Genomic DNA, 17,613 nt, shown 5'->3' on the forward strand with positions numbered 1-17,613 from the left:
AGATAACTTTCATATGAAATAGATACTTCTTCATCTAATCAGCATTCAGCATCATCCTTCGTGTTGATATAGCTACTTTTTAAAACAGATAACAAATCATTCCATGGCACCGAGCATTTGGATAATAATATTTACATAAGTTGTCTTTGGTTTCTTTTTTTATATATTTACCCAACAACGATAACAATTTTTTTAGGTAAATATTAAAACTAATCTAGCACATCACTCAATAAGTACTACACATTTTTTATACAAAAATCGATTTTTTTCATCAATGTAATCTCCTTCAAGAGCAATACAATCATTCCAATGCTCCTCTAACTTCTTGATGCCGTGCTTGTAGAAGGGTTTGTCTTCTGCCTCAAAATAAGTTTCAGTGTCAACAATTGCTTCTTCATTTAAGCTGAATTTTACAGCGAATAGCCATTAGACACTGGGAGCGAGACTTGGACTATACGATAGATGAGGAAGCAATTCGAATTCAATTGAACTATCGTTGCCATTGACTTGTCTTGGTGGAACAGCGGATTTTTCTTTGACATATGAAGCCGTTTGTTCTAGATTTTTGCATTCAAACGAATCATCAACTCTATGTAATATTCGCTCTTGATTATCTCTCCCTTTTGAAGATGAACAATATTCCATGCGTATCCCAAAAAACTGGAGTCATAACCTTTCCAGCTGACTGGACGCTTAGGAGGTGGTTCACCAGCTGCAGACCACTCAGATGATGATCGTTTTGATTCTGGAGTGAAGTGATGGATCCATTGTTATATATAGACTCAAAAAATCTGATTTATTACGTCTTAACATGGCCAAACACTGCTCCGAATCATCAACACGTTGTTGTTTTTTATCGACTGTAAAAAACACGGCATCCACTTTGAAAAAATCTTTCTCATGGTTAAATGTTCATGCATAATTGTAAACACACCTCCTACCATCTCATACAGTTTAAATTTACGATTAGATATAATCAATTTGTGGATTTTTTTGATGTTTTCTGGAGTAACCACCTCAATTGAACGACCAGAACATTCACTATCATCGGTGTCCGTCGTGACCACGTTTAAATTAGTCCGGATAATACTTTTGAAGCCATTGCAGAGCTTGTACAGTATTTTTTTTCCATTAAGAAGTAATGATAAATTGACAAACGAAATTGTTTTGAATCTATTGTTTTTAAAATAACAAAAGTAACTTCATTTAAATGACTGTAACTTTTTTTTGACTAATCGAAATGTCATGAAATTTTACACATAGCCTTTTGAAAGTTGGTACTTCATAAACGTCATTTGGATTTGTGAATGGCAGCGCCATCTGTGTGTCAGTCACAAGACTTATTGATTGATGTTATTATATATTATTTATCAGATTTATATGAAATTTTAACAGATAGTATCAGAAACATTGCAAATAAATCAACATGGCGAAAGTGTTGTCAACATCCTAAATGCTATCTGTTCTTCAAACTGTTTTCATATATATTTTATATTGTCTTTATGAATTTTGAAACCCACCCTGACATACGCCTGTGAAACCTGGAAATTATTTCAATTTCTAAGAAATTACATTTAGAAAAGAAAATAACTGTTCAAAAAAATGTTTAACAGAAAATTACAATCAAATTTCAGATCGAAAGAGATCATTTTTACAACTGTTTTAGTCCTGTGCCATATTGATACTTTTTTGTCGATTTTATATTACGCTATAGTTCACTTTACGATTATATCTTCACAAAAAAAAATATTAAAAATTATGAAATTGTCATAAAAATTTAGAATAGCAACGGATCTGCCTTTCTCAAAATAGTGAAGTATTGTTATTCTTTTCAGAACTGAATTATTTATTCATCTTCTACGCATTTCATGGATTTTCCCGGCAATAAATTGCGACGAATGTTGAATTGCATCAACATGATGGTGTTGTTGTCAATACAAATATCTATGATGCTTCGAAATGCATATGTTGACTATGCTTTCGACTCATCAACAATGCGACAATCTTTCTCGTTCGAAATCCCTAATTTGAATTGAATTCATCTCCACATATTATGCACTGTAATTACAAAGCAGCATGGATATGTATATAGACAAATCAACATCATGTAATTCAATATTCGTTGCGGCTTGATGTCATAATTTTTTTTTCATTCTGAAAACGATGATTTCGATGAAATCATTATGAAAAATACAATTGTTTTGACACATTTCGAAGTTTAAAACATTTTAATTCAATAAATTACGTTCAAACCATTAGAATGTTATAAAATGATCCAGTTGATATCGAATCCTTCGTTAACTTGGCGATTAGCGTCGAGAAAGAGACCCAGAATGAGAAGGTAGTCCGAAGCTCTTGCTCATCTTTATGCCAGATCCAGACTTTCGCCAAGTTCCTCTTAGAGACTCTCGACAGTCTTGGCAAGCGGAGGCAGCAGGAGTGGTAGGCATACACACTGTCCATTTAATCAGTTGCTCGTTAGAATCAGTATAGAATATTATAGTAAAAATGGATTTGAGAAAGTAGCTGAAGATAATTCCTTTTTGTGGAAACGAAAGAAGTAGCATCCTCTCTCGAAACTGATGAAGAATTTCCAACGATCAGGAGAAATTTAAACCAAAACTATTTGACTATAAACATCAACACGAATCCTCTCATGATTGAAAAAATTAGATTTTTATTAAAAATTATAGATCAAACTTTAAGCTCTCTAAAAAACCCATTTGACTTAAATTAAATGAGTATGATAATATTTTGGGATTTTTAGCGACATATTCAGATTAAGCGACAGAGGTCTTTTAAGACGTTCTGTTCTTGAACAACGACTGACAGATCAGGATAATAAAGATATAGACTCCAATGATTTGTTTAATGAAATTAAAATTGTTTTCATTATCCTATGATACTGACACCTGAAGTATTTTACAATATATATTTGAAACAATTCAATCTCCATCCTTCCAAAAGTAAACATTTCACCAAGGATTCTTCTGAAATTGCCTGTATCTATTTCTAGCAACTGAACAAGAAATTTTTGAGACTATAACTTTTAGCGAAATAATTAATGAATTTGCAACAGCAAAGTCTCGGAAAATATGAGTATTGCTACTACAATAGCTATTTTTTATTTTTCTATAGTACCTAGCTATTATCTTTGATTTTATAACGAATTTACCTAGGTATTTGTTATCAGAAGTATCTGCATATTTTTCAAAATATCTCAGTATACGTAGAAAATAGTACTTACATATATGTAGACGTAAAGCATTATTTTTGTAATTTGTTTCTAAAAAATATGATTTTCGGTTTTGGGTTACTTTCTAGTATTTATAAACACCGTGTCTGTACACCTTTAGTTTAGTAAATGCTTTAAAATGGATGTAAACGTGAATTTAATTTATTTTATTATGATTTTATTCTGTTTTTTTTAATATTTTGGTCTACAAATAAATATAACTTCTAAAGCTCATTTTTTTGCTTTATTTCAAGGACCTTCCTACCTACCTTCACACAAAATAAAATGAACATGATCCAAAATGCCGTAAGGGGCGCCAGAATCCTTATTTGCACAGAAGCGCCAGTATCGCTTATGGGAGCACTGGATTTGATTAACGAATTTCAGTTGTCAATCATATCCTGTATTACAACAATGGTATATAAAGTTTAAATCAAATTATACGTTATATACTATATACGAGGTCGGGCTATTAAATAACGAGATTGGTTACGAAAAAAAGTTTTATTATAAAAATTATTCTGTATTCGAATGCTTCCCTTCAATATAACCCCCTCCGCTCGCCACACATTTTTCTATACGTTTTTTCCATTTATCGAAGCAGTGCTGGAAGTCTTCTTTGGTGAGAGCCTTTAGGAACTCTGTCGTTGTTTGCTATACCGCTTCCATCGACTGGAATCGGGTCCCTTTCAAAGCAGATCTTTATCTAACCTTTCTAACCCTTCACGGAAATCTGAGCAAGAGCTTTTGGTTAAGAGTCAGATTTTTGGCACCAACTTCTCACAGACTTTTGCACTGTTTCCTTGTATAAAATTTTTCTAACCGTTTCTTTATCGGCATTTACAGCCTCGGAAATCAGCCGGATGCTCATTAGACGATATGCACGCACAATTTGGTTCGTTTCAAACCGCTACTGCACAAATACTATAAAACTGACGTGTTTTGGGACGTGCATAGACAAATCTAGATACCCAACGCACTATTCCTTTTTACCCTACCCGTCTAGGGCGCCGTCTAGACACACAGTCTCGTTATTTAATAGCCAGACCTCGTAATGCGTTTATCTACGATATTTACATCATATAATTGTGGAATCAGCGACAATAAAACAATTTATAATATTCGTTTTTAATTATAAGTATGTGACTAGTATCAGTATTATTGTTTGGCCCTAATTAAACTAGAAAAAGTCGGAATATAAAAGTTTGATTGACGTATTTACTCTAAAAAAGTGTGATCTTTACTAAGTTTTTTTGAAAACATTTGAATCCTTAATCTAACTCCAAATCCTATTATTTTAGACTTAACATAGATCCCTGATTCCAATCGGATATAACTTTCATGATATTTTTGTTATGTCGTATAGCGACGTCTCTAAATCCTGAGCGTGGGTGAGAATATCTGACCCAACTCAGAGACTCTGAAACTGCGCTCCGCTCAAATCAGAAACAGTTTTTCGACGACAAACTATGTAAACGGACGCGTTTGCTGTTACTCGGGCTTCCACTAGAAAATACGTTACTTTTCGAAAAAATTGATCATTCGAGAGACAATTTGTTTCAATACTAGCCTTGAAGACAGTAGGTAAGATATTTATCTACATATTATAATGGTGTTTAGGAAATACAAATAAAACTTTTCAATATTTTCTAAAATTTCAAATTTGCTCGTACATCTTGTTCAATTTGGAAATGAGGGGATAGATTTTCAGTTTATTTACACAGTATGTCCTCGACTCTTGTAAGGTATAAAAAATTCCAAATTCCATATTTTATTACTAAGATAAATTAAGTTTTGAAAAATCAAATATGTTCCAGAAATTATCTAAAAAACTTTTTTTCCTATAAAGTGTATTTTATGTGACAAATACGAAAAAAGTTATGGAGAAAACTAAATTTAAATTCTTATTATGATGGAAAATCCACCCTTGGCTTACTACGACTGATTCATCCTTCATTAGTGATAATTAAATAAAAGTAAGTTTATACATTTGCGCATTTTCGAGACGTTTTCGGATTTATCCAAGAGCTGACTATAGTTGATTAAACTGTGAGAGTTATTCTATCATTTAGAATGTATTCTTGAAAAACTATTTATTTTACCCTTTCTTATACAAAATATCCATTATTGTAAGTCGGGATCTCGCAGGCCAACTCATTGTTCCAAACCATCTTTCACCAAACTGATATTTTAGTCAGTAATTTTTTGCGTAGAATGAAAAAATGAGTCTTTCGAATGTTTAAAGGTAGTTCATCAATAAATCTTTGCAGAATTGGTAATTAAGTATACTAATTTAACGTTCCTCTAACAAACAAAGTTCCTGGTTCGTATACTATGCTGCACTACTAACTTCTTTCTCCATCGGGCAATGGGAAGTGGCTTCGCTCCAATATCGATAGGATAGGAAAACGGAGCGTTGGTGATGGAAGTCAGAAAAAATTATTAATCTATAATAAGTTTTTTTTTTCGAAAATTAGCTACCCGGAAGTAATTACGCTTCGATTTAAGAGTAATATTTGGGATAGGCATCTATTGAGAAGCAAATAACGAACCTGTATCAGATTTATTGTAAGCTTTCTGTATTTTTTCCTCATGATGAATGCTTCCTTTGTAAGAAATCTCTTGATCAAACGTCAAACAGTACTTTTGTTCATTGAAGTATTTGGATACTTTCCAAAATAAACATTATTATATATGACCGATGATTTTGGATTTGAATTCTGATTTAAAACAACTTGTAAGCAGTAATTTTCGTTGTATTACATAAATGCTACTTTCCAGTGCCTCTGAAGCCTGAATCTCGTACATAAATTTATATTTTTCTGTGGAGAGAAATAAATTTTTTGATACTTTCAAAATACTTAATTTTTCAAAACTAGATTTATATTATAAATTAGTTTTTAACAAATGAAAATTTAAATCGAGAATTTTTTATCTTTTCCACGAGTAGTTTCACCTATTCCGAGTATAATACCAGCGTACACTGGTACTAAACACCAAATTATTGTACATTGTAATTTCATGGCCAGACTGCTGGCCGTACAAAAAAGTTACACGTAAACATCCATTTTTTTAACGAGGAATCGATTTCTGTCTTTAAATTTTAAGTTTAACGTTTAAGGTGACCCAAAAGACACTTTTTTTTGATTGGAACCATATGACTTGATTGAATCCACATCTTATTTCCAGCAACTTTTACCTAGGTCACATTTTTTTAAAGAAGCAACCGTGTATAAGGGTTACAGGTTTGTCGGCAAAATAAAACCACACTTTTCAATATAAGGGGCGAAGGTACCATTCAATTAACAAGTTTTTCGCGCACACAAATCTCCTCTTTTTTAAGAATATTTTCGAGTCCCAAGATCGTGAATCCATCATATTGCTAATAATGCTTCCCGATACTGAATTTTATTTCATTATTGACTCTCGTTTTTACAATTCATGAGGATTCAAGACAATAATACGTTCATAAAGTTTATAAAAACCGGCACGAATCCGCAGGTAGGTAATTATTAATGGAAAGTCAACTATAAACCTTCTAATTAATTTCTGTGGAGGTACATTTCTAAACGATTTTCGCAATAATTTTAAGATATATTTACAGGAAACTACCTTCTATTTTATTCTAATAATAATATTTAATTCGAAGCTTGCTACAAATACATATTATTACCTTATAATTAGTTTTAATACCTTCTATGGAGTTGCCAGCACTATTCAAAACGAAGCCTCATAAAAATCCACGGGAGACAAGTTGAGTGACCTTGGGTAGGTTGTCCCCAAATTAGTTTGCGAGACATACTTTCTCCAAGCGAATTTATTGAAGTCCTGGCCGTGTGTTTAGTCGCAGTATTGTGAAAGCACGAGCATTATGATAATTATGGATGAGCTCACAATTTCGGTAAAAAGAATTAGTAATAATGCTAATATTTCTCACTATTGACTTTCGTCGCCTGGCCACGGGCATTTTCAAAAAAAGACCAATAACCCCAATCGTGGATAAAGCGTACCAAACAGCTATTTTAGGGTAATGCAATGGTTTATGGTGTTTCAGTTCAGAGTTATTAGAAATCAGTAATGGCAATTGTGTTAGTTAACGTGAACTTTTAAATGAAAATCGCTCAAAAAATTGAATTAACAGTGCGAAAACACTTCAACAAAAATTTTAACGTCAAATAATGTTAATTTGTTTGACGTAATTTTTGGACGATTTTGATATTGAAAAAATGAGATAACAAAGCTTTTTCCAAAATTTTAAGAATAATTGCCCTTGAAAGTCCCAATGAAGCTCCCCTTTTCCGTATTGAAAGTCATATATTTTCTCGTTAAATGTTATCTGTCGTCCTCGCAGATCGACTAGGCCCAGACCGAGAAGCTGAACCTCTGCACCAAGGACCGATTTGAATTAACATTTGGTACATTACTTAATATTCTTGTCGATGAGCGACAACGAAAGAATTTTTACTCTTCAAAAACGCCTCGATGGCGACCGTACAATATTCACCAGACCACTGCGGCATTGCGACTGAGAAATCTACACTAATACTGTTTCTAATCACACCCCCCCGCTCCCGTACCGTTAGCTACTTTTTTTAAATAATCAAACTTGAAAACATTGATCTGCCAGCCATTTATTTTCTCCTCAACATATTAGCTTCGTTTTAAAAACTTTGCATTATAAGTTAAGTCATAAAAAAGCCTGAAGGAGGAATATCAATAGACCGCATTCTACCCATCTATCTATCCTCATACTCCATTGACAGATTCGGACGCTCCACGGAAGAAATGAGTTTGCTATTAATAGTTATTTTAAACTGCAAAACAATCCCCGCCAATACTATAATTAGATTGAGTTTTCATAAAATTGAACTAATTTTCCAACAATACACATTTTTACAAAAATTTAGTATTCAAACTACTGAATTTATTTCAAGCTACAGCCTCATGATGTATATACTATAGTAGATATAGCGAAACGTTTTGTTATTCTTATTTTTCTACAACGAGATCCTTTGATAGTAAATTTCATGACTCCGTATTTTCTTCAACGTTATCCTTGAAAAGCAACAGAAAAATTAGATTCCACACGAAAAGTAGGATTATTTTATTTAGAACGTGACAAGGTGACAGATAATTTTTATTATTTCAACATTAGTTACACAGAGATATTCTTTCACCTCCATCTTTCAGAAAATTAACAATCTTATTTTGACATATTACTTCGCATGAAGCTGTGAATTCTTATGAAGTACTTCCATACTCGATGTGCAAATCTAGTGGAGAATAGTAGTAGTCGAATATTTGGAGTTTTATTGGAAAATTTTGCAGAAGTATTAACAATTGCAAGTCTGATACGAGTTGTGGAAATTATCTGATGATACAGCTAATCTAGCGTCTGATACAGCAACACTGGAAACACGTGACTTCTAGAGGCGATAGGTGGATATGTGATAGTACAAGAGATCAGAATAATAGGCTTACTCTTGTTTTCGTAAAACCGTATTTTGTATGTTCCAGTAATTCCATCTTAACTAAAATCTGTAGGAATGGCTATTGACTTTGCCTCATTAATTAGTGCTTTATGAAAAATTCCTCAGCTCTTTTCTAGAAGTATTGAAGTTTATATTTGAGTTCTTTATGAATAGTTTCAATCGCAATGAGGCTCAATTCCCATACTTAGATTCTCTGTCCAGAACCTCAAAGGGTGTGTATCTTTGATATGTGTTAGATGTGGTTTTGTAATAATAAACAAACATTATAGTATATTAACACCAGTCATATTTCGTTTCATTTATAAAGTGTCTGATCTATTCGTTAAACATTCTAAGTAATCTCTCACAACCTCCGATTCATTCGCGATGATACGCTGAGAAGTTATGTCCAATTTTTAATAGCTCTGCTAGTTTAATCCCACTTTCGTTTTTTCATTCTATTTCTCGATCTGTTCTTTCTTGCTTCATTAACCCATAGGTGTCGAATATTTCTCTAACGATTGTCTGAGCCTCTTTGTCTTTTACTGTTCTGCCTACCTTGAAAGTTCACACACAATTGTTAGGCAGTAACTATTACTTTCTACAAAAGGTGAATATTACACGTTGTGTTTTCGTTTTAGAATCTATTATTTAAGGAGCAGCTTAAGCTGAAGACAATACATTTGGATCAACATAACTCATTTAGTTCTAAATTGATCGATTCCTCTATTTATTTTGGGTGCTGTATATTCACTGTAAGATTCTGTTATTTATCATTAACATTGTCACCTGTTGAAACGTGCCTACAGTAGAAGACAGAATTCAAGATATTAAATATTGTAATAAACTTGTCCATGATATGGACCGTGGAGCCGGTCCTCTCCTATTATTTTGATAGAATGGAGAATTTGGTGGGCGCGCCGGGTAGTTTATTATACGTCTATTTACATGTTACAATCAAAAAATAAAAACATTACAATACATAAATGACCCCAACTCCAATCACAAAGATTTTATGGATACTTTGAGGTAATTTCCATCATATGACATATTAAAGACGTAGTGAGGTGGATTCAAATGTGGTAAATAGTCCAGAAAAAGTTCGTGATGTCGTGTTTCAAGAACTACGTGTAATTCATAGACAAACAGTTGAAGTTAGTGGTCTGTCATAATTGTTTTAACGACGGATACCACACTCAACCACGCAGAATAGAAAAAATAGAGAAAATTTTCTTGGAAGATTAGTAATAATGGAAGAGTCATAGAACCATTACTATGATGTAGAGACCAAAATACAGAGTAAGGATTCGAAGTAGCCATGTCATAAAAATTCGAGATGCAACCTCCTGCAGGAAGGCCATGCTAATTGTATTTTGGTAAACTGAAGGTAAAATTTTAGTAAATAACGTCTAAAAGAGTGCCACAACTACAGGTGCTTGTTACACCAATTTAGTTTTGAAGTTAGGTAAAGCATCTAGTTGCAGATCCGCCATTGTAATAGCCGGTATAACTCAGGTAAGCTCTGAATTAGCTCAGCATCCATTATATCTTCAGATTTGGATTCAACCGATAAGTCATCTACGTAGTGAGAGTTATACTTCATATAATGAAGTCATATGTGCAGTGGTTCGACAATCTTTCTTTCGAGATGCGATAAAAATGCTAGAACATCGACTCAGGGTATCATCCTTCATATAAATTTGTATGTTGAAGCTTGTGTTATTTCAAAAACCACATGCATATTTTACAGTTATAAAATGGCCTGTCAGATAGAAAACAATTGTTAGTAATCGCTGTTGGTATTATAATGTCGTGGAACTCATCTGGAGGATTATGTATCTGTCTTCATACTTACAAATCCTATGATGCCAACCTTTAAAGCAGATAGTTCAATGAATAGTTCTGTTTGATATCGTTAAAACTTATTTCACTTTGAGAAAAATGATGACATTTCAAAGGAGTTCGAATGTAGTCCGATTTTTAATAAGATACATAAGTAAAAGTCAGAAGTCGCATGTTGCTCTAGTGAGTAATACGAATGTTTAAACAGCTTAAAAATAATCAAGAGCGACTTGTGACACGGCGTTTTGTGTACCCGTTACAATATTTATTGTTATATAAGTCAGTAGCTTTTCATTTTTTTTTTGAATCAGTATACTAAGCAATTCTAAATGTCAGATGTTCATATAGTTTGTAATCAACGTAATTTCTAATCAGTGTTCAATTTAGTAGCTGCAATGTAAACCTATAAAATCATGAACTGCAAATTTGAAACATTTGAATTAGTAATCTTACGAAAAGACATTTAGGAAATAAATCTGCAGAAAATAAGATTGGAGATAATTCAACTCGGAACTGAGAATTCGAAGTCCCACTGAAATAATTAAAGCCTGGAAATGAAAATTTTATCTTCACTTTATTGGATTATCCCATCAATTTACTGACGATTGCCATTTCTGTGTTATTTTGGTAGGTGTTGAGTGAATAAGTTTTACACGTGTTGATGTTTCTCACATTTCATTTCGTCTCCATCTTCACATCCTATTCCCTTTACCAACGATTGTATTTAATTTTAGTCCGTTAATTTCTCCGTTTAATATAAATTGTAAAAATCTGCTGTAAATTGATTTCTGATATTTGATTAATTACCAAGCTTAGTAAATACGAGAGAAAAGTACAGTAAAAACTGTTCTTTTCGAGAATTAACAAAATTGATTTTTTTAGGTGAAATTGATCTTAAAAAACACGGAGTCCCATTCGTGTATTATGATAGACAGAAGAATGTTTATCTTGAAGTATTATATAGATTATTAAAGCTTTCAAAATTACTTTACAATTAAAAAAATTGCCAAAAACTTGTTTTAGTCATGAAGAGATAGTTATTATGTATTTGTCGCTCGGGGAAGTATATTTAAAAAAATAGTCATAGAAGTCAAGTCATCGTGGTAATCAATATAGGTTTAGGAAAAGTTTTCAGTGGATTTTGTACAGAACTATCTTTACCGACATCATATAGAATATTCTATAATACAATTCTGTTGTCAATTTTTATCTCTTTAAAACCACAACACACCTTAACATTTAATCATTATCTTGGTACGTACGTAATTTGTTCCAAATCATGTCCAATGTTGGTACTAGATGAGTTTAATAATAGATATTTCTGAACTTTAATCGCATTATTGTCGTTTTTCATCTTGAGGCTTACATTTTTTTAGTAAAATGGATTTATGTACAATATACATGTGCGTCGTTAACAAGCAGTAAAAAGAATTGAGTACTGCTGAATATTTGAAGAAATGAATTCATAAAAAATTAAAATATGTAACCCAAAGAAAGATGTGATGTTTCCTTAACTCACCATTTAGGGCACCTTGAGTAAGAAATGTTTCTAAATAATCAGCAGAAGAAAAAAGAGAGTCGTTTAAAAAAAATAGAGACAAAGACTTCGCGAAAGGAAAGTGTAAATATATAGTTCTAACAGTTGATGTGCAAATCATGTTATTTACTCCCAGTTACATACTAGTGCAATATAATGAAAAACAAAATTAAAAACAAATCTATTTATTTGACAAAAACTACATAAATCTTAGTACTGAAGTTTGGCGAACTATTCTTTCAAGTTAAAAGGAGAGCATAAAAATTGCAGCCATTGTTTGCGTGAAGTATCAAACAAATTTTAAATATAAACTGAAGTACACTGATGAATTGCAAAGTAAAGAATAATCCCCAACGAAGTTGAGATATGAAAATTGTATAAAAGCCCTTCCTATTTGTTTCCCTTTCTTTTCCACAGTTTAAGTTATTCCTAAATTAACTAGAAAGGTATTTCCATTGTTGGTCCAAGTCCTGTCAGTGGGTGACTAACATCAAGCTTAATCTGGACGTCAGTAATTTCATTGATTCTGATCCTTATAGCTATGGATCCAGATCTCATTCTCCAGCAAGTTAATTGAGATTCCAGAATAAGCTTTGATTCAGTATTCATATTTTACAGAATCATTAATTCCGCTGCACTGTCAGTGTAGATGTGTTCTAAACTAGGTCAGTATAATAAAAGCATAGCATACCTTTCCGGGAAAGGATTCATACTTTACTTTCATTTCATTTGTATACTCCTGCTTGAGCCAGCATTCCAGTATCAATCCGTGTATTTACTTGATGCAATCATTGAAAGGTAGGCATTCTTCATTTCATTAAATTCCACTGCATTGTGTTGAATTAGCCCAAATTATCTAATAAATCTATTAGAAAAATGATGAACAACATATTCAAGAAAAGAATAAACAGACACTACAATCAATTAACAAACAGAACAGAAACGAAACATAAAACATTTTTTCTTACCATATGTACAAGGACTTTCCCAACAACTATCAAATTATTTTAGTAAATATGATATTAGTACAAGCCATAAAGGACATAATACGTTATCCAAACATTTCACTAAATTAAAATTTAAAACATCAAAAATTCAATTATAAAAAGTCAAAAATTTTTGGAACGGAATGCAATACACGAAAAATACAATTTTTAGAAATGGTTTACATTCATAAAAACGAAATATGATAGAAAAGACCTAAATGATTTAAGTTCTATTTTGTAAATTCTAACAAAACTACAAATAATTTGATTGATTAAGACTGCTACATATTTGAGATGGAAGGACTAAGAAAAAATGAATTTTTCTTATTAGAACATTTTCTATTTTGATTTCATTCTTACTTTGATGTTCATGATATAGTTGAGCTATTGATTAATATAAATAAGCAAATTGTCAGTGTCAATATCGTATTTTGATAAAGACTTAAAGAGAAGTCGAAACGTCAAATTTTATCTTCCAAAAATTATTAAAAAAACTAATTTTAAAACAGAAGATCTAAAATGAAAAACATTTAGATCTATTAATATATCAAAAGGTCTAAGAAATAAGAAATTAAAGAAATTTAAAAAAAATTTTATTGAATTTCGTGAAAATTCGCAAATTCGCAAATATTACTAATATAATTTGAAAAAAAAGTCTCTGTGAAGGCGATGCATTTATCACGTAAATTCAAGAACTGCTTGCCAGTTTTTATATTTTTAATGAACACCTACAAAAAAACTGGAAGAATCAACCAACTCTTTATTAAAAGGAACGAGTTATGTACGTCCCACAACCGTAATAAGTGTCACTACCAGAAATTATCGGGAGAAATGATGCTGACACAAATTGGGATGAAATTACATGGCCCCTTATCTCACTTTCCTGTTCTTTCCTTTTATGTATATCTAAAACCGGAATATTATAATAGCCTCGAGGAAAAATGAATTAGGTATTTTTCAAAAGAAAATTAGGATAGGCACTCAAGGAAAATATTGTATCTCACGATAAAATATTTGAATTCAAGGTGGAGGTGGAGCGTATAAATCGAGTAAAAAGTATTTTAATTATTCAGAAAACCCAAGCCTATTTATAAAAGGTGAACAAATGCTTGAAACATGGTTGGCACTTTCAAGAACTTATTAGTATCCAAAGAGGAAGACAATTTAGTAGATTTATAACGAAGATGACCGAATAGGAGACTGAATTCAAAAGAAAATAGTAGATAACTATTGATGGAATACAAGCAACCAATGGAAATTCTATGACAAGATTAAATGTAGGTATCTCATAGTGTAGGTAAAATATGGAGAAAGGCACACGTTAAGTTTTTGAAGATTGGAGTGTTTATGGTATAGCGAGAAATTAATATGAAGAGTGGTACTTTTATATGTCTAATGCAGTGGACATCAATAAAAATAATAATCATAAATGGAAATAACTTTATATTTGCTCATCAAAAAGGCTTATTCCTCCCTCAGAAAATGTCTACCAGTATCTCAAGTAGTGCGGCAACTTCAGGAGAATCAAATTGAAGCCCCTATTTCTTCCAAGTAGATGACGACTTTGAATACTGCGGGAGATCATCAAATCTCAAGTTATTTTCGAAGAATGAGTTTAATCATTTCATCAGATATTAAGACCTTTCTAAAAAACGTGCTGAGCTACCAGCGTCAAGCGTCAGACGTTTGAGTATCTACATATCGTATAAGAGACTGGTAGTTTTTTATCTGATTGATATCAGTCCCATGACAGTAGTGTAAACGAAGTGTTAAAACAGTCCTACATAATGGAAATAAATATACTGTCATTTCAATTATATAATCAACATTTATTTAAAAAGATTATGAGGTGGTTTCAATAATTTTACCGAAAATGAAATATACTGAACATAGCTGGTGTTCTGTGTCGATTTGAAGAAGTTCTGAGCCAAATCACGTCATTGGACTGGCTTATGAAATGCTTTTGTTGTTGGGGAGGAAAATGTGATGATTGAACCCTTGGTTTCAAAAAAAAATACATTCATCCACCATTATTTACAAAAATAACGGCTAAGGAAGCAATTTTTGACATACTAAATAGAAATGGTTAATGTTTTCAGTTTATTTGACAGAAAGCTCTCGGTTTAAGTATACTACTATATTTATGAATGATATGGAAAGGCTTGCTTGGAAATATTTTGAAGCAGTTATACAAAATTTGTTCATAAAGTATAAGGCTGACAACCATGTAGAATTATTGGATATGCTGGTTCGATTTAAATATTCAAGCTTCAATATGAGTATAAAACTCTCTAGTTATCTAGATTAGTTTCAATACAATTGAGAGAAACTAAGTGAAGAATAAGGAAAAACTCCTCACTAAGATATAAAAATAATAAAGAAGATATACCAATAAATTCCAGGAAAATTATGCGAGATTGCATCCATCAATTAAATTATTCGTAGTGGCTTTAAAATTTATATACTATAAATTCAAATCTTTCTCATTTTTATGTATGTGAGCTATTTCTAAAAATTCTGTTTTCCGTGTATTTGATTCCATTTCAAGAATTTTTGAATCTTGATAATTGAATTAATGTTTTTTTATATTTCATGGTTCATTATTTCAGTTTCAGTTTTTATTATATTAATGACTGAATCTATTTTCTAAATATTGAGTTGTATGTCCTATGTAAACGGCTTCACAATTATTACCAGGTACTTGATATATAATATTCCTTCTTTTGTTTTTGGGTATTTCAGATTTTCATTTTACTTATATCATATTTATTGAAATAATACGATATATATGGAAAAGAAACAGAAAAATTTGAAAATGATCAAATCTAGATATTTACACACGAAACCATTCGAATAGAATGAATTAAAATTGAATAGATTTACGTGCATGAATAAAAAATTGTAATATCAGCAATTTACTAAAGTTAATAACATAGGAATGAAGTAAAAGAGGACGATCAGGTTGTAGTGAAGAGAATATATGTCGTCAAACTATTCTATGATTTTTGAACAGAATCTAGCTGCTGCTTATTAGGAAGACACAATTGAGCCTTTTGTTGAACGAAAGAGTTCATAAGATGAACTTTTCAGATGTTAACCAAGCTGGAATTGCTTGTTACATAATTACATGTACTTATGATATATGGATAACCAAGATATCTTCTTCATATTTCGCATCTGTTAAATATTTCAGCAGTTTCTTTCATTCTGTATCCTTCTTTCAAGTGCTTGAATTTGGAGATATGTACTGTGTACTCGTTCACACAAGGTAATTTTTTAACTTAACTATAGTATAGAATTGCCGGAACTGGTTTTCCGTTTTTGTTTTTTTTTATTCTTCACCTCTTGAGTTACCAAACTCCGTCGAAGATATTATAAAACCGCGTTTACACCGGAGTTAATAACACGAGTTTTTAACAAAAAGTTATTAACTTAGCAGAATCGCCAAAAAATTTCTCTTAACAAAAGTTAATAACTCGTGTTTTCAACAGAAAATTCCATGTTATTAACAAGATTTATGTTATCCATCCAGAGTCGGTAAAGATCAAAGGAAATGTGTTATGTTTTAAACAAATGTTAATAACAAAAGTTAATGGCCTCTTTTAGCGCGTTAACTTTTCTTAACAACAGGTTCCTCTCTTCCCCGCAACCTCCTCGCCCGGCATCCTGCTACACAGAGCGCGCCAGTGGCCCCTCAACATCCTCTCGCACCATTGTCTCACCTAGAACTGCTGGCTGTGCATGAGCGTTGATAATGGCGGAGTTTTTAACTTTTGTTGATAACAAAACTAGCAGCCAAAAGAAAATGTTATTAACATATGTTAATGACTGTTAAATGTTAAAAACTTGTGTTATTAACTCCGGTGTAAACGCGGCTTAACACCTACTATAACCGGCGCTCATTTGTAAATAAAGATGTGTAGATCTAAATAAAATTTCTAAGATGTTAATATTGATTGATGAGAATTATTACATTGCTTTTTCCTTAATTTCAATTTAAATATCTATAGCTTACGGTAGCATGACAGAGATTAACATCACGACGAATTTATGAAATATGACTCAATTTTATTCACGTTAACGGCAGAAAAAATGTACATCTAGTTTTTATACCTCTAAATTATTGCTTTCGCCACATTCTAAATAAAGATAACAGATGCATTATGTCAAAAACACGAAACATAGTCGTACATAGATTATTTTGAAGAAGAATTTTACTGAATTTGCAGGTGCTATTATTTTTATTTTTGCGTCTTATAATAAGATATTGAGAAGGTTCGTTGTACATTTTCAGTTGTTTGAAGTTGATACGAAGCAGTATTTTTAAAATGAACAGTAATAGATTCACTACGAGATGAAACTCCCAAAACAAATTTACAAACAAATGTTCAAAATGTTTAAAACCCCTTCACTTTCAATTTGAACAGTAGAAAATTAAACAGTAGCATAAATGATTATACGATCCACATGGAGGGCGTCCAAAATGTTTATAAACACCACATAACATAGCAAAAATACAGATTATGCAAAATCATTAATTAA

The 17,613-nt window shown here is 31.8% G+C and overlaps 1 protein-coding gene across 1 annotated transcript in view; it reads left to right on the forward strand.

Annotated features, from left to right (window-relative positions):
• Positions 1 to 4,665: 4,665 nt before the first annotated feature.
• Positions 4,666 to 17,613, forward strand: part of LOC130445617 (tyrosine-protein phosphatase non-receptor type 13-like) — an 89,629-nt gene continuing 76,681 nt past the window's right edge. Inside the window, exon 1 of the mRNA XM_056781345.1 lies at positions 4,666 to 4,819. The gene's annotated coding sequence lies outside the window, so the exon portion shown is untranslated. The remainder of the gene's footprint in view (positions 4,820 to 17,613) is intronic.

Source organism: Diorhabda sublineata, chromosome 6 (assembly GCF_026230105.1).
Source record: "Diorhabda sublineata isolate icDioSubl1.1 chromosome 6, icDioSubl1.1, whole genome shotgun sequence".
Classification (NCBI taxonomy): domain Eukaryota; kingdom Metazoa; phylum Arthropoda; class Insecta; order Coleoptera; family Chrysomelidae; genus Diorhabda; species Diorhabda sublineata.